This window comes from Zingiber officinale, chromosome 2A (assembly GCF_018446385.1).
Source record: "Zingiber officinale cultivar Zhangliang chromosome 2A, Zo_v1.1, whole genome shotgun sequence".
NCBI classification, from domain to species: Eukaryota; Viridiplantae; Streptophyta; class Magnoliopsida; order Zingiberales; family Zingiberaceae; genus Zingiber; species Zingiber officinale.
The window spans coordinates 174,145,735-174,172,976 of record NC_055988.1 but is presented as its reverse complement, the minus strand read 5'-3'; positions in this window follow the sequence as shown (position 1 = coordinate 174,172,976).

Genomic DNA, 27,242 nt, shown 5'->3' with positions numbered 1-27,242 from the left:
CAACTCAACTCTATCTAGGGCTTAATACTTAAATCATAAATTCAGCTTTTTACCAAAAGGAGCGGCCACGTTTATTTATTTACCAAAACAAACACCCTGGTTTCAAAACTACTGAAAAGAGCACAAAAATAATGTTATTCCCTTCCTACCCCTCCCGCCAACCTCTTAAATCCCCTCTCTCCAGACATTGTTTTCTAATGCATCCAAGCCACATTTGTTTTGTTTAAAATTTAAAATTAATAAAATGGTTCAGATGCATGCTAGACTCATTCCCCTCTTTCTTACCTCGTGGAAATCCATGGTCATCGTCCCCCACCAAAACTTAGTCTTTGTGTGCCCCGCCATCTAGGGTTTTCGACGGAATCCCACAGTGTGTCCCTCTAAGGTGACATCAAGTCTTTCCGATGAAATCCACACATCTAAGGCTACGGACATTAAGGGCCTCCGACAAAATCCACACAGTGGTCTCCCCATTCAAGTGTTTAGGGATTTGTTTCCCGTAAATACTTTCCTTTCAGAATGAAGCAAGAAGCTGCGACAGCAAAGGTAAGTATCATGAACTTGTTCACCTTATAAACTCATAAGATATATCCAGAAATCATAGGATATATCCAAAAACCATAGGATATATCCAGAAATCATAGGATATGGGATCATCATGTTAGGCTTAATATGGTAAAATATCAAGCCCAACAAATCATATCAAGCCCACGTTGGGCCTGATAGTTTACCATATCAGTCCCTTGTTAGACTTGATATGAGATCATATCAGACCCTCCAAAATAATGTGCATCTCGAATTGGAAAATATTCCACCAGTTTTAATTTTACTGTTAATAAATTATATTTATAAAAATTATAGGTCGTAGTTGATTTTGGCCAGAAACTATATTGGAACAGTGTATGGGGTCACTTTAATACTTTTTTTTTTCAACCATTCACAATCAAAGAAAGATATCATGGATCTGTTTTTTACATGATCGACACATAACAATGATCAAATAGTCTCTCTTTTGTGTATTCTTTGACATACAAGAAATCCAACATATTCATCATATATTGGTCAATATATTTCAAAATTGAAATTTGACATCTCAAACCTTTAGATTCTCAGGTACAACTCCCAATTTTTAATCTTAAGCACCAAATAGTTTTAGAAATTTAATATTTTATTTTTTCCATTTTGGTATGCAAAAAAATATCATACAATATAACTATTAATTTGTGATTTTTAGGTGTACCTGTTACATTTACACGAAGAGACGTATCTTTATTGCTTGGTATTATAGACCGAGGTGTTTCGATTCCTATGAATTCAAATCAAGCGTCGGGTGGCCTCTTTCTTTCTCACTTCTCAAATAACAAACCCATAACTAGATCAAGAATTGAGAAGTTGATGAAATTTTATTCCAATAGAGTTGAAGCACATACTGATGTTTTATTATTTTACAAATTCTACATTTTGTATATATTTGTTTGTGTTTTATTTTCTTCTAGTGCGTATAAACTTCCTTTAGGTGTTATAGATATAGTAAATAATTTTAAGAATCTTGGTAGATTCAACTAGGTTGAAGTTATCCATTAAATTATGGCTCCACAATTAGCTATGATTGGGGATTTATTTTCATTAACTCAAATGTATGACCCCAAGACCACCACACACTCCCTTACCTAAAGGGATTTGTGTTGGTTGCTACTCGGAAAACCTAGAGGCTCCACTGTACAAAAATTTTGTACAAAGGTCTGAACCTTTTCCTAGCTACCATGTGTTCTTTTAAATTAAACTTTGGATCGCCTGCGGAACTTAACACGTTTGATCCAAAACTTAATCTATTTGTTCTTTTAGGTTTTGACTTGGATCTCCTGCGGAACTTAACACGTTCGACCCAAATCACCTCAAGTTATTAATTCCATTAAATATTAATTTTCATAATTGGTTCCCAGTACTGACGTGGCGAGGCACACGGCCTTCTTGGATATGGGAGCAACCACCACCGACTAGACAAAACCTTTTATAGAAAGCTAATATTTAATTTCCTAAAATAACTTTAGGTTAACCGAAAAGAACAATCAAATCACAAGGAAAAGAAAAAACAAAAGAACACAACATCGAAAAACATATTCGAAATTCTAGAATCGTAAGCCTCTTGTATTTGGTATTATTTCCATAAATAACTAGTATGATGCAGAAAGAAAAATTACTAGTTATACCTTGTAGAAAAACCTCTTGATCTTCTACCGTATTCCTCTTCTAACCTCGGACGTTGTGTGGGCAACGATCTTCCGAGATGAGAAACCACCAAGCACCTTCTTCTTCTCCTAGCTAGGTTCGGCCAACACAAAGAAGCTTCACTAAGGATGAAGAACAAAACACCAACCAAGCTCCAAGGGATACAAGCTTTCTCTCCTTCTTCTTCTTCTTCTCCAAGTAGTATCCGGCCACCACAAGAACTCCAAGCAAGAGATAAGTTTCAGCCACCACAAAAGAGGAAGAAAGGAAGAGGATGGCCGGCCACAATAATTTTCTTCAAGGATGAATAATTTCGGCCACCACCAATGCTCCAAGGGATGCTAGAGATGAGACTTGCTTTCTCTCCTTCTTCTCCTTCCTTGATCCGGCCACAAACAAAAGCTCCACCAAGAAGATAGGTTTCGGCCAACAAGAGGAGAAGAGAGAAAGGGAAGGGCCGACCACCACACCAAGGAAAAGAGGGAGAAAAATAATAGAGATTGTTCACCATGAAGGCACCCCTACCCCTTCTTTTATATTCCTTGGCTTTGGCAAATAAGGAAATTTATTTATAATAAATTTTCCTTAACTTTCCTTGACAACAATTAATTAAGAAAAAATTAAATAAATTTTCCTAATTAATTATATGTGGCCGGCCACCTCATGTAGAGCAAATAGGATAATTTTAATCAACAATTAAAACTTCCTTTTTTGTCTTTGGAAATTTTAAAAAATAAAGTTACTCCATGCTAAAAAGGTAGGAAACCTTTCTTGGGGTTTTGCATGCTTAAAACGAGCAAGGATTTTTTTTCGATGTATAAAGCTTGAGATAAGTAAAATATTCTTTTCTTGCGATCCCTTATTACTTTGATTTCAAGAATATATACATTCTCCCAAGTCCTTTATATCGAATTGTTTGGATAACCATACCCTTACTTCTGACAATATTTTGATATTGTTTCCAACTACCAAAAATGTTATCTACGTATAGTACAAGAAATATCACCACGTTTCCATCACACCTTTTATATACACAAGACTTTTCCGGTTACTAAATAAATCCATAGGTTTGGATTACTTTGATAAACCGGATGTTCCAAGACCTTGAAGCTTTGCCTCAGTCCATAGACTGATTGAGCTTGCACACAAGATGCTCTTAGCCCTTTGCAATGAATCCTTCTGGTTGCTTTATATGGATGCTTTCTTCAAGACTTCCATTAAAGAATGCTGTCTTGACATCCACTTGCCAAATAGATAAAAGAATCCGGATAGACTTAAGCATGGCTACCAGTGAAAAAGTTTCCTTTTTCATCAAGCCTTGCTTTGAAAGTTTCTTCCTTCCTGTCTATCCCTCTTTTCCTATTATAGACCTTTTTACACCCAAAGGCTTTACACCATTTGGTGGTTCTACAAGCTTCCAGACTTTATTAGAATACATATATTCTAATTCTATTATTCATTACTCTTTGCCAAGATGCTGCATCTTTATCTTGGAGTGCTTCGTCATATGTCCGGAGATCAGGTTCATGTCCTCCTGGGATCGAGTCCAAAAATTCTCCCAAAACATGAATCTTTTTAGGTTGCCTAACAACCCTCCCACTACGATGAGGCACTTTCTGCAATTGTGTATCATTTGTGATACGTGTTGCAGTTTCCTTGTGATATCTCATCTTGTACAGTTGGTACTAGATTAGACATGTCTTTTATTATTTCCGTAAGAACAAATTTACTTATGAACACGTGGTTCATTATATAGTCCTTTTAAAATCAGTCATTGATGCTAACAATGACCTTCTGATTTTTAAGACTATAAACCTACTTTTGTTTATCTAGGATAACTTACAAACAAGTGAACTCCTATCCAACTTATTATTATCTCTCTTTAACATATGTGCTGGATTACCCGAATCCGAATATGCTTCAAAATAGGCTTACGCATATTCAGCAATTCTATATGAGTAGAGAGTTCTAACTTGGAAGGTACTATGTTCACTTTCGTTTTCAGAGTTTTATCCTTAAAACAAATTTGGTAATTTTCTGAATAACTCATTATCTATCTAATTATTCCATAAGAGTCCTTTACCTTCTTTCTACTACACCATTCTATTGGGGTGTACCAGATGCAGTTAGTTGGGATTGAAATCCAACTACTGATAAGTGACACCTAAAATCTCTCAAGAGGTACTTGCCACTACGATCTTCCATAGTGACTTTTTACTTTAACATTTCTCCGCATCAACCTTGTACTCTTTGAACTAATCAAAGTACTTAGTCATGCGGTACATTAAGTAAATTTATTTGTATCTTGAATAGTTGTCTATAAAATAGACAAAATATTCAATACTACCTCTTGTCTGGATAGTCATAGGATCACACAAATCAGAATGAACCGATTTCAACATATCTTTGACTCCATACCCCTTGGACTTAAAAGCTTCTTGGTTATTTTCCTTCCAAGTAAGACTCGCAGGTTGGAAATATTTCCACTACCAATGAACCCAAAAGTTCATTGGCTACCAATGAATCCTACTCAAGTATAACCTAGCTTTTAGATGCCAAAGATATAATTGGTTCATTTCCGAAGGTTGCTTTCTCTTAAAATTAGAAGATGTGTTACTAATTTCTATTTGTTGCATCGTGGGAGTTATTGGATTATAAATTGTCAACCATCATACCAGAATAGATAACTTCCCTATTTTTCTTGATAACAACTTTGTTATCAAAATAGACACAATATCTATAATAGTTTAGAAACTGAAATCAGGTTCTTTCTAAACTTGGTACGTAAAGACAATTACTTAAAATCCATATTTTATTCTTATCAAAGGATAAACATCTCCCACTGCAATAGCTACCACTTTTACAGTAGTGCCCATGTGGACGGTGATTTACCTTTCATTTAGTTGTCGGGTTTCCTGGAACCCTGCAATGAATTGCAGACATGATTAATGGCATCTTGTATCTACACTCCAGGTTCTGGTAGATAACACCACTAGACATGTTTCAACTAATGAATAAATACACCTAAATTGTTCTTAGTTCTAAGAAGACAGTCTACCTTAATGTCCAAGTCCTATTTTCAATCATTACAATTAGGACTACTAAGTCTTTTTCTATAGTATGACTACTAGGGATTGACAAACATCCTAAGAATCACAAAAATATTTGGTCAAGATCAACTCCTTAAAATCTCCATAAATTTTGCGTATACAAAATCGAAGAGGAGATTTTATTCATTAATTTTATTATCTCGTCAACTTTACTTTATGACGAATAAAATTAATAGTTGATCTGTCTTTGATCAAATATTTGGTCAAAACTCTTTGAATTTAAAATAACATTGATTCCTCAAACAATATTATTTAAATTCACCAACACCTCAAACACCGTGAATTTTGCATGCCACGTTAGTGTGGACATATACAAATTCATCATTTGTAAGAGGAGGGTTTTACCCATTGACTATCTTGTCAATATAACTTTTTGACAAATAAAATTACCTCAAACACCATGAATCTTGTATGCCACGTTAGTGTGGACGTATACAAATTCAAACATTTGTAAGAGGGGTTTATTAATTTTATTATATTGCCAATCTAGTTTTATGACAAATCAATAGTTGGTTTCCTTTGGTCACACAAGTGATAGTAGTGACTCCGTTGGGAGGATACTATTAAATGTGTCTAAGTGTATACCATTTCTTGACACTAAGTCCATTAATAAGATTATGCCCTTCCGTTGGGGAAGATCACACGCCTTAATTAACTTCCTATAGTCATCCAAAATGGAAGTCTGATTCTAGTGATCCATAAACAAGCTCATCCGTTATGGAGGAAGGCACTCGAGCCAACGCAAGCTTGTTTGCATCACTTACAAACCAAGAATGGAGACCATGAGATTTACTTAAAAATCCCTCCCACTTAGTTATTTATAAATGAGGAATTTTAACTATGCTAGCCTACTAAATATGTAAACCAACATGCACATATGACAATATAAAAGCAATAAATAGAAAATCTAATTTTCAACTATTATGGCTTTTATCTCTAGTTGTCCTCCGTGTGTTGTCATCCCAAGCTGCTGCCATATTTGGCCACAGCCACCAGGACTAGCTGTCGCATCCATCTTGCTCCTAGTTCCGCTGCGCCTCTGGTCCTTAGAAGGTTCCATGCTTTGCAAGATTCGATCCGCGACATAAATAGAATTTTACATTTTTGATCCTATATTCCATAAAAGGAATGTACATGTATCTAGATCAAAAATAAAATCCTAATAAAACTAAATACAGCTCCTGCTGTATTTTATAATACAATCATGCACACACATATAAATTCCCTTGACATGTCCAAGGGTCCAATCAAACACATAATAACTAAAAGCCATAATAGTTGGATCCTGCATCCACAAAGTTAGCACATCCTACTATTAACCTGCCTAAATTATGTATGACATGTGCATAATTAAACTAATACCAAATACACAGAGGCAAAACCCTAGCTCTGATACCAATTGTTGGTTGCTACTCGGAAAACCTAGAGGTTCCACTGTACAAAAATTTTGTACAAAGGTCTGAACCTTTTCCTAGCTACCATATGTTCTTTTAAATTAAATTTTGGATCGTCTACGGAACTTAACACGTTTGATCCAAAACTTAATCTATTTGTTCTTTTAGGTTTTGACTTGGATCTCCTGCGGAACTTAACACGTTCGACCCAAATCACCTCAAGTTATTAATTCCATTAAATATTAATTTCCATAATTGGTTCCCAGTACTGACGTGGCGAGGCACATGGCCTTCTTGGATATGGGAGCAACCACCACCGACTAGACAAAACCTTTTATAGAAAGCTAATATTTAATTTCCTAAAATAACTTTAGGTTAACCGAAAAGAACAATCAAATCACAAGGAAAAGAAAAAAATAAAAGAACACAACATCGAAAAACATATTCAAAATTCTAGAATCGTAAGCCTCTTGTATTTGGTATTATTTCCATAAATAACTAGTATGATGCGGAAAGAAAAATTACTAGTTATACCTTGTAGAAAAACCTCTTGATCTTCTACCGTATTCCTCTTCTAACCTCGGACGTTGTGTGGGCAACGATCTTCCGAGATGAGAAACCACCAAGCACCTTCTTCTTCTCCTAGCTAGGTTCGGCCAACACAAAGAAGCTTCACCAAGGATGAAGAACAAAACACCAACCAAGCTCCAAGGGATACAAGCTTTCTCTCCTTCTTCTTCTTTTTATCCAAGTAGTATCCGGTCACCACAAGAACTCCAAGCAAGAGATAAGTTTCGGCCACCACAAAAGAGGAAGAAAGGAAGAGGATGGACGACCACAATAATTTTCTTCAAGGATGAATAATTTCGGCCACCACCAATGCTCCAAGGGATGCTAGAGATGAGACTTGCTTTCTCTCCTTCTTCTCCTTCCTTGATCCGGCCACAAACAAAAGCTCCACCAAGAAGATAGGTTTCGGCCAACAAGAGGAGAAGAGAGAAAGGGAAGGGTCGGCCACCACACCAAGGAAAAGAGGGAGAAAAATAATAGAGATTGTTCACCATGAAGGCACCCCTACCCCTTCTTTTATATTCCTTGGCTTTGGCAAATAAGGAAATTTATTTATAATAAATTTTCCTTAACTTTCCTTGACAATAATTAATTAAGAAAAAATTAAATAAATTTTCCTAATTAATTGTATGTGGTCGGCCACCTCATGTAGAGCAAATAGGATAATTTTAATCAACAATTAAAACTTCCTTTTTTGTCTTTGGAAATTTTAAAAAATAAAATTTCCTTTTAAAATCCCTTCATGGTTGATAAAAAGAAATTTCTATAATTTTAATTTTCAACATGTGAATAATTTTTCAGAGAGAAAAAATAAAATATCTTTCCAATCTACAAATAAGGAAAGAGATCTAATCTCTTTCTTTTAATCTTTTTGTAGATCTTTTTAAAGAGATATATTTTAATTTTAATTCTCTGTAATAAATTATATCTTCCACATAATAAAAATTAAAATTAAAATTCTTTTTAATTTAATGGATGCCGACCACCTAAGCTTAGGTACAAGCTAGGGCCAACCAAGGCTTGGCCGGCCCTAGCTTGAACCACAAGCTAGCTTGGCCGGCCCCTTTCTCATGGGTATGAAGGTGGGTATAGGTGGGTATAGTACTCTATAAATAAGAGGCTACGATAGGGACCGAGAGGAGAAATTGGTTTTGGTCTCCCGATAAAATTAAGCATCCCGTGTTCGCCCCGAACACACAACTTAATTTTATCAATAATAATTCTTTCCACTAGAGAACTATTATTGAACTACCGCACCAATCCCAAATTATATTTTTGGACTCCTTCTTATTATGAGTGTGTTAGTCTCCCTGTGTTTAAGATATCGAATATCCACTAATTAAGTGAGTTACTGACAACTCATTTAATTAATATCTTAGTCCAAGAGTAGTACCACTCAACCTTATTATCATGTCGGACTAAGTCCACCTGCAGGGTTTAACATGACAATCCTTATGAGCTCCTCTTGAGGACATTATCAACCTAGTATCTCTAGGACACAGTTTCCTTTTATAATCAACAACACACACTATAAGTGATATCATTTCCCAACTTATCGGGCTTATTGATTTATCGAACTAAATCTCACCCATTGATAAATTAAAGAAATAAATATCAAATATATGTGCTTGTTATTATATTAGGATTAAGAGCACACACTTCCATAATAACCGAGGTCTTTGTTTCTTTATAAAGTCAGTATAAAAGAAACGACCTCAAATGGTCCTACTCAATACACTCTGAGTGTACTAGTGTAATTATACAGTCAAGATAAACTGATACCTAATTACACTACGACCTTCCAATGGTTTGTTCCTTTCCATTATGGTCGTGAGCTACTGTTTATAATTTATAAGATACTGATAACATGATCCTCTGTGTGTGACACCACACACCATGTTATCTACAATATAAATTAATTGAACAACTACATTTATCATAAATGTAGACATTTGACCAATGTGATTCTTATTTCTAGATAAATGTTTATACCAAAAGCTAAGCTTTTAGTATACACTCTAACAATTTGCTGATCTTTTGCCTGTGAGTATAATTTTTATGTTAAATTTGATAATATTTTGTGTACATTTATGATTATGTAACACTTATTATGATGAATCAGGCATGGTTTTGGAGCATGTTCCAATCTAAAAATCATACAATATTGAAGGAGCACGAATAAACAAGCGGAGAAATATTCCTTCACATATTAATAAGGTGAAGACCTTGTTAAACTGAATATCACCTGAAGAGATAAATATTAAAGACTGTCACCTATTCAAAGTAAATATATAGTTTATTATATTTGTTTTTATAATTGTACATATTATGATTGAATTAATCCCTACCCAATTTGAAAAAATATTGGTTGAGAACCTTGATTTGGCTAATGATATTTCATGTCTAATGGAGATATCACAATTAGATGACATTGAAGCTGAATGGTAAGGTAATAAGAAATATCGTAAATGCATCGTTTAAACAAACTGAATCAAGGAGTTAACATTGGAGAACATGCATATGAATGAAAGGGTGAAAGAATTAATCGAAATAATAGAAACTAAATGCATGGAAGGTCAATCAAGCGAGCGTGTAGTCGATCCACAAGACCTAGTTGCTTTTGGAACAAGAAGTAGGAGATTATGTGACCGTAGTCGGTATGATTATAGGCATACTCCAATTGATAGTCCATTGTGGCAAAAAAATTTACTTAAGAGGAAGCAGAGTAAAATAAAAATATACAAGCCTATCGAGAACATCATAGCAGTAGAAGAGACTGAAAAAATTGTAAAAGAAGGTGAAGCTAAAGATGTTATGGACAAGGAGAAAGGAAAACTTGGTGGGGATGATATGGAAGAAAAAACAGAGATTATCTCAATGTTGGAAGGCAATTCCGAAGAAGAGGCAGAAAAGGATGCACTTAGGATTGCACAACTCAACAAAATGAGAAAATAAGTCATTGTCGTAAGTGTGTATATACATATTAATTAGTTGTAGATGTTAGATTTAAATTATTAATTAAATGTATTTAATGTTTCTAGTCGTAGTATGTGAAGAAGCAATTTAAGACCTCGAAGAAGAAAAAATAAGACAAAGATGTGGTCTACTTGTTAAAATAATTGGGAAACCTAAAGTATGGTAGTGTGAATTCTGAAATACATGGTCTACTTAATTCAATAAAAAGTTATGAAAATTATCTGGTTCCTTCCTTAATTTATTATAGTAATTGATTTACTTTGCAGGTGTACAATTGATTTTGTTTGGGAGAAACTACCCTTTGGTTTAACTGTGGCTTCCTTCTTATTTGGTCTGAATGGAGAAGTGTTTACAAAAGGAGAGTTAATTGACATCTATTGTAAAATTTTGTTTAGAGGAGCATCCTCGTATGGTAGGCTATATAACAAGTCTATATATTATTCCACCTTCTTCACTGTAAGAAATTTAAATGATTTGATAATATATAATATTATAATATATTTTATTATTTTGTTAAATAAATATGCCTTTGCATATTTGTAGTTGGCAAAAAATTCCGCAATGAAGTTTGGCATGCAACAACAAGTGATAAAGATATATATTGAAGATGAAGGAGTTAGGTATAATTTTATACCTTTATCCACTGATAGTGCACACTTTCACTTGTTGTCAATGGACACCAAAGTAATGACTTTTAATCATTATAATTCTCTTGCAAATAGCTCTAAATTGAAATATGAGTTTGAATCAATAGTGAGCATCCAATATTCATGTGTATGTTATGTTGGATCGAGATGAGCTAGAGGGGGGGATAGCGTTCGTGGCTTTCACTTTTTGTATTCATAAAACTTATCGGATAACCTAGCGGAATAATAAATAAAGGAACACAGAAAGACACCAAGATTTATTTGGTTCAGAGCCTTGGGCGACTCCTACTCCAAGGTCCACACTCGTTGAGCGTTTACTTTGGGCAACAACTATAATCGCGCAAATATTACAAGAATTATTATAATGACAGTATTGAAAAAGCTATACCGACAACAAAGAATTGAAATTTCGCATCTTCGGGTCTTCAAGGTCTTGTTGTAGCTTAGCCGGATCGCCTCGTTAGCAGTGCGCTGAAGAAGATTGCTTGGAACTTCATTGATCATGCTGCTGCTCGAGACCTCCTTATAAAGCCCATTGAGGGCGCCTTCAACTCCATTGATTCCGCAGCGAAAATAAGGGCTGAAGAAGTCGCTGCTCATCCTCTTGAAGGCGCCTCCAATGCCATGGAGGGCGCCTTCAAGCCCATCCGAGACGCCTCATCACTCCTTGAGGGTGCCTCCAGCTTGACTTCGCGCGCTCCTTCTTCCAAAGCATCCGAGGCGCCTCCAAGCTCCATGGAGGCGCCCCGGACATTGTTCATCTGAGGATTTGAGCTCTTTCTTCATCTTGCAAGCTACGTTAGTCCACAAAACAACAATATATCCTGCAAAACAAAGTTAGCACATAATAAACATGATAACAGAAGTGTTTGACAGTCTCCGAATTGTCCGATTCTGACTTCGTATTTCCGACTGGAAACCCTAGGTCGAACCGACGCCTACTGTTCCCTTAGCCGGGAACGCATCCTCACCTACTCCACTCAAGAGAGTATACCTGTTACTAGTTCGATCCTCCAGATCAACTGGCTTTTGCTCAGCGCCCAAGTATTTAGATCTTTCTGCTGGACATCCGCTCCACGACCCGCCCAGACTTTCCACCCAATCTGCGATACCGGGATTTTCACCTAGAGTATCTGACTCTAGGACTTTTGCCCGAAGACCTCGACCCGCCATGGTTTTCTGCCTAGGGTTACCACCCTCTAGGACCTAAGGTTACCACCCCCTAGAATTTTCCTGTCTGCTTAACCGCAGCTAAGACTTTTGCCTAAGATACCTTAGGACTTTTCCTGCAAGCTCATTCAACACATTAGATCACAAATAATTTTAACTTTGAATCCTTTGCCATTTTCAAAATTCAGGTTCGATTGTCGGATGCTTCCCGCACCAACATGTTAGTATTGTAGTATAAATTAAAAATTATAGTTGATGTTCATTTGATAAATTGTTTGTTCATTCTTACATGTGGCAAAGATAAAACAATATACTCATGAGCAACTTGCTGCTATTCATCTATACTTACAAAGTCATCATCTATTGGACAAATGAGTCTCTCTCACAATGGAATGTCCACAACAAGAAGCCAAGGAAGTAAACGAGAAACAATATGAATATAACAATTGTATATTAAATATAAAAGATTAAATTGCTAATGTTATTTACAAAGTTGATTGTGTCTTCTTTATGATGCAATACATTCGATATCTGTTATGATTTAGAGATAAACTTCAATCAAGGAGACATGAAAAAATTTAGAATTGATGTACTATCATCAATCTTGAGGGGCAGGTTCTGTATAAAATCAGATTAATTATCTAGTGTTGCAAGAAAAATTATTGGGTAAGGAATGCAAAACTATAATTTTGTAAAGTGGTGTTATTTTGATCATTTTTGTATGTATTGTATGTAGTACATCCAATGTTGTAATGTAAATCTACATTTTTGTATATATTTGTTACTTGGATCATCTTTGTATGTATTACATCCATCGTTGTATGAAAAAAAGTTCGGTAGGCAATGTAAAGCTACAATTGTCTAAATATTTCAAAGTGGATGCTTGTAAATTGGGTTTCATCTGTAAGTTATGACTAAATCACGATAAGTTTTAACTAGAACATGTTAGGCCTATGTTAGGCCTGATATGGGATCATATCAAGCCATTTTTAATCCTAATGTAAGAATTGTATAGTTGAATTATTTTCTGAATAACAAATAGGGTTGTAAATTGAGTTTCAACTCTAAGTTACGACCTAAAAAATAAGATTTTGTTGTGCTTGTAAATTAAAACTTGAAACTGTGTGTTGTTCATTGAATTCTAGCAATTGCATTGTTCCGTGCCAAATGACACGACACAAGAAATTTATTGACAGTAGTTATAACCTAGGTTTGACACCATATTTACCTTTTCCTCGCTTAACCCTTCCCAGTGATCGATATTTTGGTGAGATCTGACTACCTTAGGTCCATCATCGAATTTTGGTCAAAATCTACTAATGGACCTAGAGAAGTAGAGAGGTCAGATTACACCCAAATCAATTCCTATGGCTTTCTGATACATCAAGGACTCCAACGATGTCGTCTATTGTTGATTTACATCTCTTCATAGCTGATCTAATTTTACGCTAAATTTCAGCTAGAATGTGAGCCTGATATGGGAAAATATCAGGCCCACCAATGGACCTGATGTGAAATAATATCAGGCCTAAGCTGGGCCTAATATGAAAAAATGTCAGACCTAAGTTAGGCCTGATATGGGATCATATTAGGTCCAACGGTGACTTGATATGGGAAATTATCAAGCCCTTTTTAATTCTGATGTGAGAATTGTATAGCTGAATTATTTCCTAAATAACAAATATGGTAGTAAATTGAGTTTCAACTCTAAGTTACGACCTAAAAAATAGGGTTTTGTTGTGCTTGTAAATTAAAACTTGAAAGTGTGTGATGTTCATTGAATTCCAGCAATTACACTGTTCCGTGCCAAATGACACGACATAAGAACTTCATTGATAAAGGTTAGAACCTAGGTTTGACACCATATATACCTTCTCCTCACTCAAACCTTCCTAGTGATCAATGTTTTAGTGAAATCTGACTACCTTAGGTCCATCAATAGATTTTGGTCAAAATCAACTGATGGATCTAGAGAAGTCAAATTTTACCCAAATTAATTCCTATGGCTTTTTGATGCATCAAGGGCTCTAACAGTGCCATCTATTGTTAATTTACATATCTTCGAAGCTGATCTAATCTTATGATAAATTTCGGCCAGAACGTGGGCCTGATATGGGAAAATATTATATCCTTTTTAATCTTGATGTGAGAATTGTATAGTTGAATTATTTCCTGAATAACAAATAAGGTTGTAAATTGTGTTTCAACTCTAAGTTATGACCTAAAAAATAGGATTTTGTTGTGCTTGTAAATTAAAACTCGAAAGTGTGTGTTGTTCATTGAATTCCAGCAACAGCATTATTCCGTGCCAAATGACACGACACAAGAACTTCATTGACAAAGGTTAAAACCTAGGTTTGACATCATATCTACCTTCTCCTCAGTCAATCCTTCCTAGTGATTGATATCTTGGTAAAATTTGACTACCCTAGTTAGTTCCAACAGTGAATTTCAGTTAAAATCCACTAATGGACCTAGAGAGATCAGATTGCACTCAAATCAATTCATGTGACTTTCTAATGCATCATGGACTCCAACGGTATCGTCTATTGTTGATTTACATCTCTCTGGAGTCAATCTAATCTTACGATAAATTTCAGCTAGAACATGGGCCTGATGTGGGAAATATCACGTCCACTGGTGTGAGAATTGTATAGTTAAATTATTTCCTGAATAACAAATAGGGTTACAAATTGAGTTTCAACTCTAAGTGACCTAAAAAATAGGGTTTTGTCGTGCTTGTAAATTAAAATTTGAAAGTGTGTGTTGTTCATTGAATCCCAGCAACTGCAATATTCCATGCAAAATTACACGACATAAGAACTTCATTAATAGTGGTTAGAACCTAGGTTTGACACCATATCTAGCTTTTGCTCACTCAACCCTTCACATTGATCGACATTTTGGTAAAATATGACTACCCAAAGTCCATAAGTAGATTTTGACCAAAATCCACTAATAGACTTAGAGAGGTCAGATTACAGCCAAATCAATTCCTGTGGCTTTCTGATGCATCAAGAACTCTAATGGTACTGTCTATTATTGATTTACATCTCTTCGAAGCTGATATAATCTTACGATAAATTTCAGTCAGAACGTGAGTCTAATATAAAAAATATTTGGCCCATCGGTGGGCCTGATGTGAGATAATATCAGACCCAAGCTGCCCATATCAAGCCCATGTTTTGATACAAATAACTTTTTTATCATAACAATATCATATCATAATTTTTTTATCATAACAACATCATATCACAATTTTTTTTATATATGTATATTGAAGTATGCATATAGACAACAATCACACTTGCTCGATCCAGATTTTGTCTGTCATAATTTTATGTCCAACTCTAAATCTATGAGATTTAATTTGATTTTTTCTTAAATGCAGTTGATCTCTTAAATATCAAACTCTCTGTATAGCACATTACAAAAAAGACACAATCTAACCCGCTAGATAAAATTTTTAAGTAGGTAAGAATCGATTTCATTCAAAATATTTATAGGTGGTAAACAATTATTTACGATTTGGTTTGTGTTGGTCATTTACTTGAATCATTTTAAACTCTCTTGATAAAATAGGTCATAGACCTTGATGCCACATATCAAAGTATAAGCTATCTATACCCTTAAAAAACTCCACCTACACGTAAAAGACATTAGTATATTTTCCCATATCAGGTCTAGCTTGGGCTTGATATTATCTCACATCAGGCCCACCGGTGGGCCTGATATTTTTTCATATTAGACCCACATTCAGGCTGGAATTTATCGTAAGATTAGATCAGCTTCGGAGAGATGTAAATCAATAATAAACGATACCGTTAGAGTCCTTGATGCATCAGAAAGCCACAAAAATTGATTTGGGTACAATCTAACCTCTCTAGGTCCATCAGTGGGTTTGACTGAAATTCACTGATGGAACTAAGGTAGTCAAATTTTACCAAAATATCAATCACTGGGAAGGATTGACTGAGGAGAAGGTAGATATGGTGTCAAACCTAGGTTCTAACCTTTGTCAATGAAGTTCTTGTATCGTGCCATTTGGTACGAAATAATGTAGTTACTGGAATTCAATGAACAACACACACTTTCGAGTTTTAATTTACAAGCACAATAAAATCCTATTTTTTAGGTCGTAACTGTTAGTACCCCAAGGTAGTTTTGATGTGGTCAACCGAGTTAAGTTAGATCTTGTGTTTGTTTAATGTCTTGTGTCTAAGTGTGCAAGAATTTAGGAGCATAGGAAGTTAAACGAAAGACGCATCTAGTGAGAAGGATGGCACGGGAGAGAGTCGACGAGCTCAATTGGTCTAAGGGACGAGGCGCTGCGGAAGAGTATGCTGGCGGATGAGAAGGAATCGTGTGGCATTTCCAAGGGATGAGAAGTCAGAGCTGAAGCTTGCTCGAGGAGAAGTCTGGAAAATAGGTTTGGGTGAGCCTTATTCTGGATGGCAAAAATTATTGGTGCGGTTAGCACTAACATTCTAACTCAGATTTTGATGAATGACAAATTAGGTTAAGTTAGTTTTTGTGTTGTTTAACACTTTGATTGAGTGTGCAGGAGAAGTCCAGACAGGTCGACAGACTGACTGGATAGTTGGCACGAAGTCCAAACGGGTCGACGGGCCGACCGGACTTTTGGCACGAAGTCTAGCTAGGTCGACGGGCTAACCGGATAGTTGGCGCGAAGTCCAGACGGGTCGAAGAGCTGACCGGACGTCTGACAGGTGGGTGAAGGTAAGTTACTGGAGTTGAGTGACTGTGAGGACGCATTCCCGGGAAGGGAACTTAGGCGTCGATCCGACTTAGAGCTATTTCGGAACTTTAAGTCGAGATCTTGACTAGATTCCGGTCTCGGTGAGACGGAATCTAATTGCTATTCTTTTTTCTGTTCTAACTCTGTTTTACAGGAAACTAACATTTTTATGCAGGGTTAGAACTGACCGGGATCTATCGACCGAACCCCCAAGCAGCGGCAGGTCAAAGCTCCAGTGGATGGATCGGGTTTGACCAGGGGATCGGGTTCGACCGGACCTTGGTATCGGTCGACCGAACCAAAGATGATCATCGACTGGAGTGGACCGAGATGATCGGGTCAGAGAAGACTGATCGGTCGACTGAACCTGTTTATCGGTCGACCGAACCTTGGATAGGATTTGACCAGAGCGGAGCAGAGCGAGCGGATCAGATGAGGTGGAGATCATTTGATCGGTCAACCGAAGCGGGGATCGGTCACCCGATCTGCTTCGGGTCAAAGCTGATCGCGAGGATCGAGGATTTGAATCAGTCTCACAATTGCTATAAAAGGGAGCCTCGGGGTGCAACCTCTTTAATCAATTCGAACAGAACATCGTGTGCTCCTATACGCTGCTTCAAAGTATTCAACTGCGCTCTGCTACTCCAACATCTGACTTCTAATTTTCTTCACCCTTTGTATTGTCGGTATACTTGTTCTTCATTTAATACTTGTACTTTCGAGTTGTAACCATTTTACGGATTGATAGTGATTGTCCAGCGAAAGCGGTCAACGACCGCGTGCCTTGGAGTAGGAGTCGACCTAGGCTCCGAACCAAGTAAAATCTTGGTGTTCTTGATTCTCTGTGTCTTTTCTTTTTCCGCTGCATCTCTTTGAAATTAATTTTTAAATCATTATTCACCCCCCCCCCCTCTAGCTTAAATTCGATCCAACAGAAATCACCCAAGCGATCGGAGCCAGAACGGGGAGAAACTAGATAGTCAACAAGTTGTTGAATGCTTGAATGCCTGGACCAAGTCTAGGCACCCAGACCCCCTGGGGCAACCCAGGGTGCCTCCTCTACGTGCCCTGGTCGAGACCAGATCAGCACGGTCTGGGCTCTCGGACCCAGTCCAAGGACCTGGACTAGAAAATTCAATCTTCGCCGAGTTGTTGCGAATCGTTGTGACGTGGATACAACTTTCTTCATGCCTAGGCGTCCGGAGCTGCCACATTAGCAACCACGAACTTATTTATTGTTCTACTACTCTTATTGTGTGCTTACAACGTTTGTAAGAGACTTTTCCGACTATGATGAAAGGAGAATTCGTTTAGTGCTTTCAACGTCTTCGATTAACAACCTTCCTAGTTGTATCCAAGTAAAATCAATAGCCTCTTTTAATTTATGAATTATAGTATCCTTTTATACAAGTATTTGTTTTAACCAAGCTATAAGATCGAAAAAGGTTGATTTTCTTTTTCAAAGCAATTCATCCCCTTTTGCCAGCCACACAGTTCATAACAAGTGGTATCAGAGCCAAGCTCACTTCAGAAAGACTAACCATCATCTGAAGCAAAAGAAATGATCGGATCTAACATCTACCCGTCAAAATTTGAGGAAAATTTTGAGACATGGAAAAAGCCATGGAGGTATTATTCAAGATCGATTTCGAAATATTACTAATTATAAAATACAGTTTTGTAGCATCCACGGATCAGCACGGAGTTAAGAAAGAAGAGTACACCTGGACGAAGAAGGAGTAGGTCGACTTCGTGGCTAATGGAAAAGCAGAGTTCCATCTGCTTAGTGTTCTTCCGCCCCAGGAGGTCAACAAGATCCGAAGTTACGACTTCGCCAAAGATCTCTGGGAGAAATTCTTGGAGCTTTATAAAGGTACTTTGGAAGCAAAACTAGCAAAGTGGTGCATCCTCGGAAGTCAACTGACAAACCTCCGGATGAACAAGGAAGAGAATGCAACCCAATTCCATGCAAGGATCAAAGATCTGATCACCCAGCTCAACAACGTTAGAGAAAAGGTAACAAATCGTGATTCCTTAAGGTACACACTTAACGTTTTTCCGAGAACACAATAGTGGTCAGCCTTAGTAGATGCTTACTACATCTCTTAGGACCTCGAGGCAAGTACTCTTAAAAACTTATTTTTAACTTTTGAACTTCATGAGTCTCGATGTGTAGATTCTCAAGAATTAGAAAAGTCAAACAATATTGTTCTAAAAGTCAAGAAGGACGAATCAAATGCTGACACTGTTAGAATGTATACTAAAAGCCTAGCTTTTTGTATAAATATTTACTTAGAAATAAGAATCATATTGGTCAAATATCTACATTTATAAGTTAAGTATAGTTGTTCGATTAATTTATATTGTAGATAACATGGTGTGTGGTGTCACACACAGAATATCATGTTATCAATTCCTTATAAATTATAAACAGTAGCTCACGACTGAGATGGAAAGGAACAAACCATTGGAATAGTCGTAGTGTAATTAGGTATTTGTTTATCTTGACTGATAAATTACACTAGTACACTCTGAGTATATTAAGCAGGACCATTTAAGATAAGTTTTTTTTATACTGACTTAATAAAAGAACAAGACCTTAGTTATTATGGAAGTATGTGCTCTTAATCCTAATATAATAATAAGCACATATATTTAGTATTTATTTCTTTGACTTATCAAAGGGTGATATTTAGCTCGATAAATCAATAAGCCCGATAAGTTAGGAAATGATATTACTTATAGTGTGTGTTGTTGATTATAGAAGGAAACTGTGTCCTATTAATCTAGGTTGATAATGCCCCCAAGAGGAGCTCATAAGGATTGTCATGTTAAACCCTGCAGGTGGACTTAGTCCAACATGACAATAAGGTTGAGTGGTACTACTCTTGGACTAAGATATTAATTAAAATAAGTTGTCAGTAACTCAATTAATTAGTGGACATCCGACATCTTAAACACAGGGAGATTAACACACTCATAATAAGAAGGAGCCCAAAATATAATTTGGGGTTGGTGTGGTAGTTCAATAATAATTCTTTAGTGAAATGAATTATTATTGATGAAATTAAGTTGGGTGTTCAGGGCGAACACGGGAAGTTTAATTTCATCGGGAGACTAAAATCAATTCCTCCTCTCGGTCTCTATTGTAACCTCTTATTTATAAAGTATTATACCTACCTATACCCACCTTTATACCCATCCTAAGGTGGCCGACCAAGCAAGCTTGGAATCCAAGCTTGGGTCGGCCAAGCAAATAGGATGAGCCAAGTTGTGTGGCCGGCCCTAGCTTGAATCCAAGCTTGGTGTGGCCAGCCACTTTAAATTAAAAAGGATTTTATTTTTTAAATCTTTCTTATGTGGATACCATGGTTTTAAAAGAAAGTTTAAAATTTAAATCTTTCCTTTTATAGCTTTCTACAAAAGATTAAGTGAAAGGTTTGATATCTTTCCTTATTTGTAGTTAAAAGGAAGATTTTAATTTTTGATAAAACTTTCCTTTTATGAAACAATCCTCATGATTTTAAAAGAGAGTTTTAAAATTAAATCTTTCCTTTTATAGTTTTTACAAAAGATTAAGAAAAGATTTGATATCTTTCCTTATTTGTAGATTGAAAGGAATATTTTAATTTTTGATAAAACTTTCCTTTTATGAAACCATGCTCATGATTTTAAAAGAGAGTTTTAAAATTAATTTTTTTCTATTATAGTTTCTACAAAAGATTAAGAAAAGATTTGATATTTTTCCTTATTTGTAGGTTGAGAGTAAGATTTTAATTTTAAAGATAACTTTCCTTTTTGGAAATCATCCACATGTTTTAATAGAGAGATTTTAATTTATAAAATTTCCTTTTATAACCAACCATGAAGGGAAAAATTAATAGAGAAATTTTTATTTTAAAAATTTCTGGAAACAAATTAGAAAGTTTTAATTTTTGTGATTAAAACTTTCCTTGCTTAGAGAATTAGAGGTGGTCGGCCACTTTAATAAAAGAAAAGGAAATTGTTTTTTATCAATTAAATTTTCGTTTTCATGGCAAAGAAAATAAGGAAGTTTTTATTAAAACTTTCCTTATTTGCCAAGACCAAGGATTATAAAAGAGAGAGAGGGGGTGCCTTCACAAAGAGAACTCTCTTCTATTTCTCTCCTCTCTTGGTGTGGTCGACCCTCTTATTCTCCCTTTTCCTTTTTCTTTCTTCTCCTTGGCCGAACCTCATCATCTCTTGGAGCTTGGAAGGTGGTCGGATCTTGTTAGGAGAAGAAGGAGGAAAAGGAGGCTTTGTTTCTAGCATCTCTTGGAGCTTGGTGGTGGTGGCTGAGACTTACTATCTCTTGGAGAAATTTGCTTGGCTGAACTTGGAAGAAGGAAGAAGAAGGGCTTGGCTGGTTCGCATCTCGGTAGATCGTCGCCCACACGACGTCCGAGATAAGAAGAGGAATACGATAGAAGATCAAGAGGTTGTTGCTTACAAAGAAAGGTATAACTAGTAATTTTATTCCGCATCATGCTAGTTTTCTTTGTATAGATTTGAAATACCAAACACAAGAAGCTAGAGATTCTAGATATTCGGATTTGTTTCGAGTTTGTGTTTGTTTATTTTTCGATCTTGTGATTCGATTGTTCTTTTTGGTTAAACCTAGAGTTATATAAGGAAATTAAATATTGAATTTCGTTAAGAAGTTATGTCGAGGCAGTGGTGGATGTTCCCATACCCAAGAAGGCCAAGTGTCTCGCCATGTTTGACCTGGGAGCCGATTTTTGAAATTAATATTTAATTGAATTTGTAACATAGGTGGAATTGGATCTATAATGTTAAGTATCGTTTGCGATCCAAGTCTAAACCTCTAAGAATGGATAAGTTAAATTTGAAATCAATAATGTTAAGTTCTGTTTGCGATTCTGAATTTAATTTCTAAAGAACACAATAGATTGTAAGGATAAGTTTAGGACTTGTATAAAATTGTTGTACAGGGGAACCGATACGATCTTTCTAGGACCAACCAACAGACACTTCCTTGGATGATGATGAAACAACTTATATGGTCGGGAAATTCAAGAATTTTTTTAGAACTAATAAGTTTAATCAAGTGCAGGCAAAGAAGAGAAGAGCAAGAAAGATAAGATGCTATAACTATAATGAAGAGGGACACATTAAGGAGGAGTGCCCAAAGATGAAGAAGGACAACAAGAAAGGACCAAGTATAACAACAAAGCACAAAACCCTGAAGCGACTTAGGACGAGTCGTCATCAGAATCTGAATTGGAAGAGTACGCTAGACTTGCACTGATGACAAGTCACCAGGAGGAGAGCATAGACAAAGGGGGAGGCTCCTCAGAATAAAGCTACAGTGAGGATGAAGAAACAAGCTTCAAAGTAGATTTGGTAAGTGTGGTATGTTTACTATCCCTGACCAATTATATTCAGGTATTAAATCAATGACTATATCATTATGTAAGCTAAAATTGAAAAATAATAATTTAAAAAAGAAAGTTTTTGAATTAAAAATAATCATAGCAAATACATGTGTTGGGGTTGCAAGGTTACAAACATAGTCCCACATTGAAAACACATAGGAAAGATCATGGGTTTATAAGAGAAAAGATATCTCCATTGGCATAAGACCTTTTGGGTATAGCCCAAGAGCAAAACCATGAAGGCTTAGGCCCAAATTGGATAATATCATACCATTGTGAAAATATCTAAATTCCTTACGATCCTACAATTGGTATCAGAGCCCGGACTGCCAGAAGGTTTAATCGTCGACTGTGCACAAGAGCTATGGTCTGATTGAACTATGTGGGTATAATATTGATCTCGAACAAAGAAAATGAGGGCTCCTATGTTCGAATCAAGAGCATGAGACCTTTTGGTTAGAGCCTAAGGGCAAAACTATGAGGGCTTAGGCCCAAAGTGGACAATATCATGTCAGTGTGAAGATATCTAATCGTACAACATGTCCTTTAGAAATGTATGATAAATTAAAAGAAAAAAAATAAAAAATTGAAGGGTAAAATTGAAAAATTAAGAAACTTTATCTTCAATATGGTCAAATTAGAAAAATATTACAAAAATATGTATCAAAGAAATTTCTTATTAACCCTATAACAAAAAAAAATTTTGGGTCCCAAAATCTTTCTTAAAATAAATAAATAATTATGTATGTTTTATGTTTAGGAATATTAATTTTATTTGTAAATTTAAATTTGTATGTTTACTGTTAATATTTATTGCTGAAATTTTATTTTATGTTGCTAGAATGAAAAATCTCTTGGTATTATTTTTTTTAGAATTTTTATTTGATTAAATATTTTTTAGAATTTTTTATTAAAAAGTCATAATTTAAATTTTAAAATATTTCGAATATGTATTTTGACAAACCTAATTTTTAAGAGAAATAGCGATACATTTTGAATAACAAGAAAAATCAACATGAGTTTTAGATTAATAAAATTATTTTAATATTTATTTTCGAAAAAAATCATGTCTATTTTAAATATTTTTTTACAATCCCTTTATCGAAATCCTTATCCAAATTTTTATAGTGATAGATCCCTTGAAACTCTAATTGAAAATATTTTTTTTTAAATTTTTGTTAAACAGTGAATTTTTGATAGATTAATTACTAAAAACCCTAAAGTTAAAAAAATCTTGAAAATTTATTTTTGACAAATTTATTTTTTTTAACTTGCTGTGCATTCTGTTCTCAATACTCAAAAATATTTTTGAAAATTTATTTATATAAAAATTTAAGTTTAAAGATTAATTTGCAAAAACTATAATTTATCTATGCCAAAACTTAGAAATTTTTCGTGAAAATTTTTTTATTTAAAATACTTCTATTCCACTCTAAGAAATTTTTTTCCAAATGTTAAATTATTTTTAACATTAAATTTGAAACTACGATCTTGAAAATTTCAGACTTTTTTAAAAATTATTTTGTAAAAAAAAAATCGACTTTATTTTTGCTGTGGTCAAAGGGGAAGAATGAGAGATAAGAGCTTAAGTCTAAGGGGAAGATTATACTTGTAATTTTGTAATTTTCAAAATTCCAGTTTTAACTATTATTTTATTCTATGTTTTTCCCCTAACTCAAACTCGGGTTGATGCACATTAAAAAGGGAGAGATTGTTAGTACCTTGAAATAATTTTGATGTGGTCAACTGAGTTAAGTTAGGTCATGTGTTTGTTTGATGTCTTGTGTCCAAGTGTGCTAAAACTTAGGAGCACAGGAAGTCGAGCGATAGACGCAGCTAGCAAGAAGAATGACATGGGAGAGAGTCAACGAGCTCGGTGCGTCCGAGGGACGAGGCGCTATGAAAGAGTACACTGGCGGACGAGAAGGAATCGTGCGATGTTTCTGAGGGACGAGAAGTCGGAGCGGAAGCTTATTCGAGGATAAGACTGGAAAATGGATTTGGGTGAGCCCTATTCTGATGGAGAAATCACTCAAGCAATCGGAGCCAGAACAGGGAGAACCAGAAGGTTCGAGCACCCGGACCTCGTCCAGGAGCCCTGGGCTACGCTCGAACCCTCGGGGCAGCCTAGGGCACCTCCTCTACGTGCCCTAGTTGAGGTCGGATCAACACGGTCCAAGTGCTCAAACCAGAAAATTCTATCTTCGCCGAGTCATTGTGAACCGTTGCGACGTGAATAAAACTTTATCCAAGCCTAGACGCCCGGACCCGTTCCAGGCGCCCGGAGCTGCCACGTCAGCAAACAGATATATTCGACCAACAAGCTATAAATAGAACCCTGGTCTCAATAGTTCACATCATCACTTGTACACAAACTTCTTTATTGTTCTACTACTCTTATTGTATGCTTCCAATGCTTGTAAGAGGCTTCTCCACCTACGACGAAAAGAGAATTTGTTTAGTGCTTTCAACGTCTTAGATTAACAACCTTTTCGGTTGTAATCAAGTAAAATTGATAGCCTCTTTTAATTTATGCATTATATTTTTTTATACACGTATCTATTTTAATCAAGCTATAAGATCAAGAAATGTTGATTTTCTTTTTCAGGGTAATTCACCCCTGCTTACCGATCGCACGATTCATAATAGTAACTTATAGTTGAAACTCAATTTACAACCATATTTGTTATTTATAAAATAATTCAACTACACAATTCTCACATCAGGATTAAAAAGGGCCTGATATTTTCTCATATCAGGCCCACCGTTGGACTCGATATTTTTCCATATCAGGCCCATCTTGGGCTTGATATTATCTCACATCAAGCCCACCGGTGGGCCTGATATTATCTCACATCAAACCTACCGGTGGGCCTAATATTTTCCCATATCGAGCCCACGTTCTTGCTGAAATTTATTGTAAGATTAGATTGGCTCCGGAAAGATGTAAATCAATAATAGACAATATCGTTGGAGTTCTTGACGCATTAGAAAGTCACATGAATTGATTTGGGTGCAATTTGACCTCTCTTGGTCCATTAATGAGTTTTGACCAAAACCCACTGATGAACCTAGGGTAGTCAAATCTCGCCAAAATATCGGTCACTGGGAAGGGTTGAGTGAGGAGAAGAAGGTATATATGGTGTCAAACCTAGGTTCTAACCGCTGTCAATGAAGTTCTTGTGTTGTGCCATTTGGCACAGAATAATACGATTGTTGGAATTTAATGAACAACACACACTTTCGAGTTTAATTTAAAGCACAACAAAACCCTATTTTTTAGGTTGTAATGTAGAGTTGAAACTCAATTTACAACCTTATTTGTTATTTAGGAAATAATTCAACTATATAATTCACACATCATGATTAAAAAGGGCTTGATATTTTCTATTATCTAGCCCACCGTTTGGCATGATATGATCTCATATCAGGCCCAACATAAGCCTGATATTTTTTCATATCAGGCCCAGCTTGGGTCTAATATTATCTCACATCAGACCCACTGGTGGGCCTGGTATTTTTCCATATCAAACCCACGTTCTGGCTGAAATTTATTGTAAGATTATATCAGCTCCGGAGAGATGTAAACTAACAATAAACGACACTGTTGGAGTCCTTGATTCATTAGAAAATCATAGAAATTGATTTAGGTGCAATCTGACCTCTCTAGGTTTATCAATGGATTTTGATTGAAACCCACTGATCAACCTAGGCTTTTTGGATATCAACAAAATTGTAATTAATAGGAACGATTGAGTGAGGTGAAGGTAGATATAATGTCAAACCTTCCTTTTTATTAATGAATAATATCCTTGTCTTTCTTGATATTATAGACCAATTGTAGCAAATACTATATGTACATAATGGAATCGTATTGCTCTTCTTCTGTCAAATGTAGTTTTGCTTGAAATTTGTCCTTCTACGCCAATTTTCTTCAAAGCAATAATCCTTCGAAGTAGCACTCTTTAATGCCTTATGATAAACCCCAAGCTCTCTACTTACTCTATTACAATGTCGCATAAATGCAAGAAGAGATATGGTAAAGTAGGAAGAGGTTCGTGTTGAAGTTGTCAATATAAGAACAAGAAGAGGAAAGAGAGAGATAAGATGAGACCTATGATGAGATGACGTGCATTCGAATCATGCAAATAACTTTTGATTTATAAATCTTAAATTATGGCTCGGATGCATTGGAAAACGACGTCTAGAGAGAGAGAATTTAGGAGGTTGGCGGGAGGAATAGGAAAGGAATAATACTATTTTTTTATGTTCTTTTTAATAGTTTTGAAACTAGGATACTTATTTTGATAAATAAGTAAAAAAGCCGTCATAAATTTAGCACAAGATTCACAATTACTCAGGGTAGGGTTGATTTTAGGATAAAATTTGAAAAGATGTTCTTTTAGTGAAATCGTCAAGAGCAGCCCTCTTTTATTTATTATCTAAGAAGTGCCCCCTCTTATCCATTATATATATCTTATTATTTTATTAAGAATCTCCCCCATTATTAACTAACTAATTTTAGTGAAACCAAAAATAAAAGTACGTTAATATCCTTTTTATTATTCACATCGAAAATAATTCTAAGGTTTATTAGTAATTTTCATAAATGTATTAATCAGTAATCTAGAGTTTGAGAATCCGACGTATTATTGAGAATTTTCTCATTAATCAATTAAAAAATCTAGAGTTCTCTTTAGTCCCACATCTTAGTACGAATAACATTGCGAGCAAAGAAACTTCAATACATACCTTTTATATATAAGGTGGCAATTCGGATCGGGTTCGGGTTGGTGGATTGACGGGTTGGAACATCAAAACTCGAACCCAACCTGATTAATATTTTAGGTCAAATTATTCAACCCAAACCCGACATGTTTATCTGTTTTTGACCCGAACTTGACTTAAAATGACTCATAACCCGAATCCAACCCGAACCCAACTTGACCTGAAATGACCCATTTATTAAA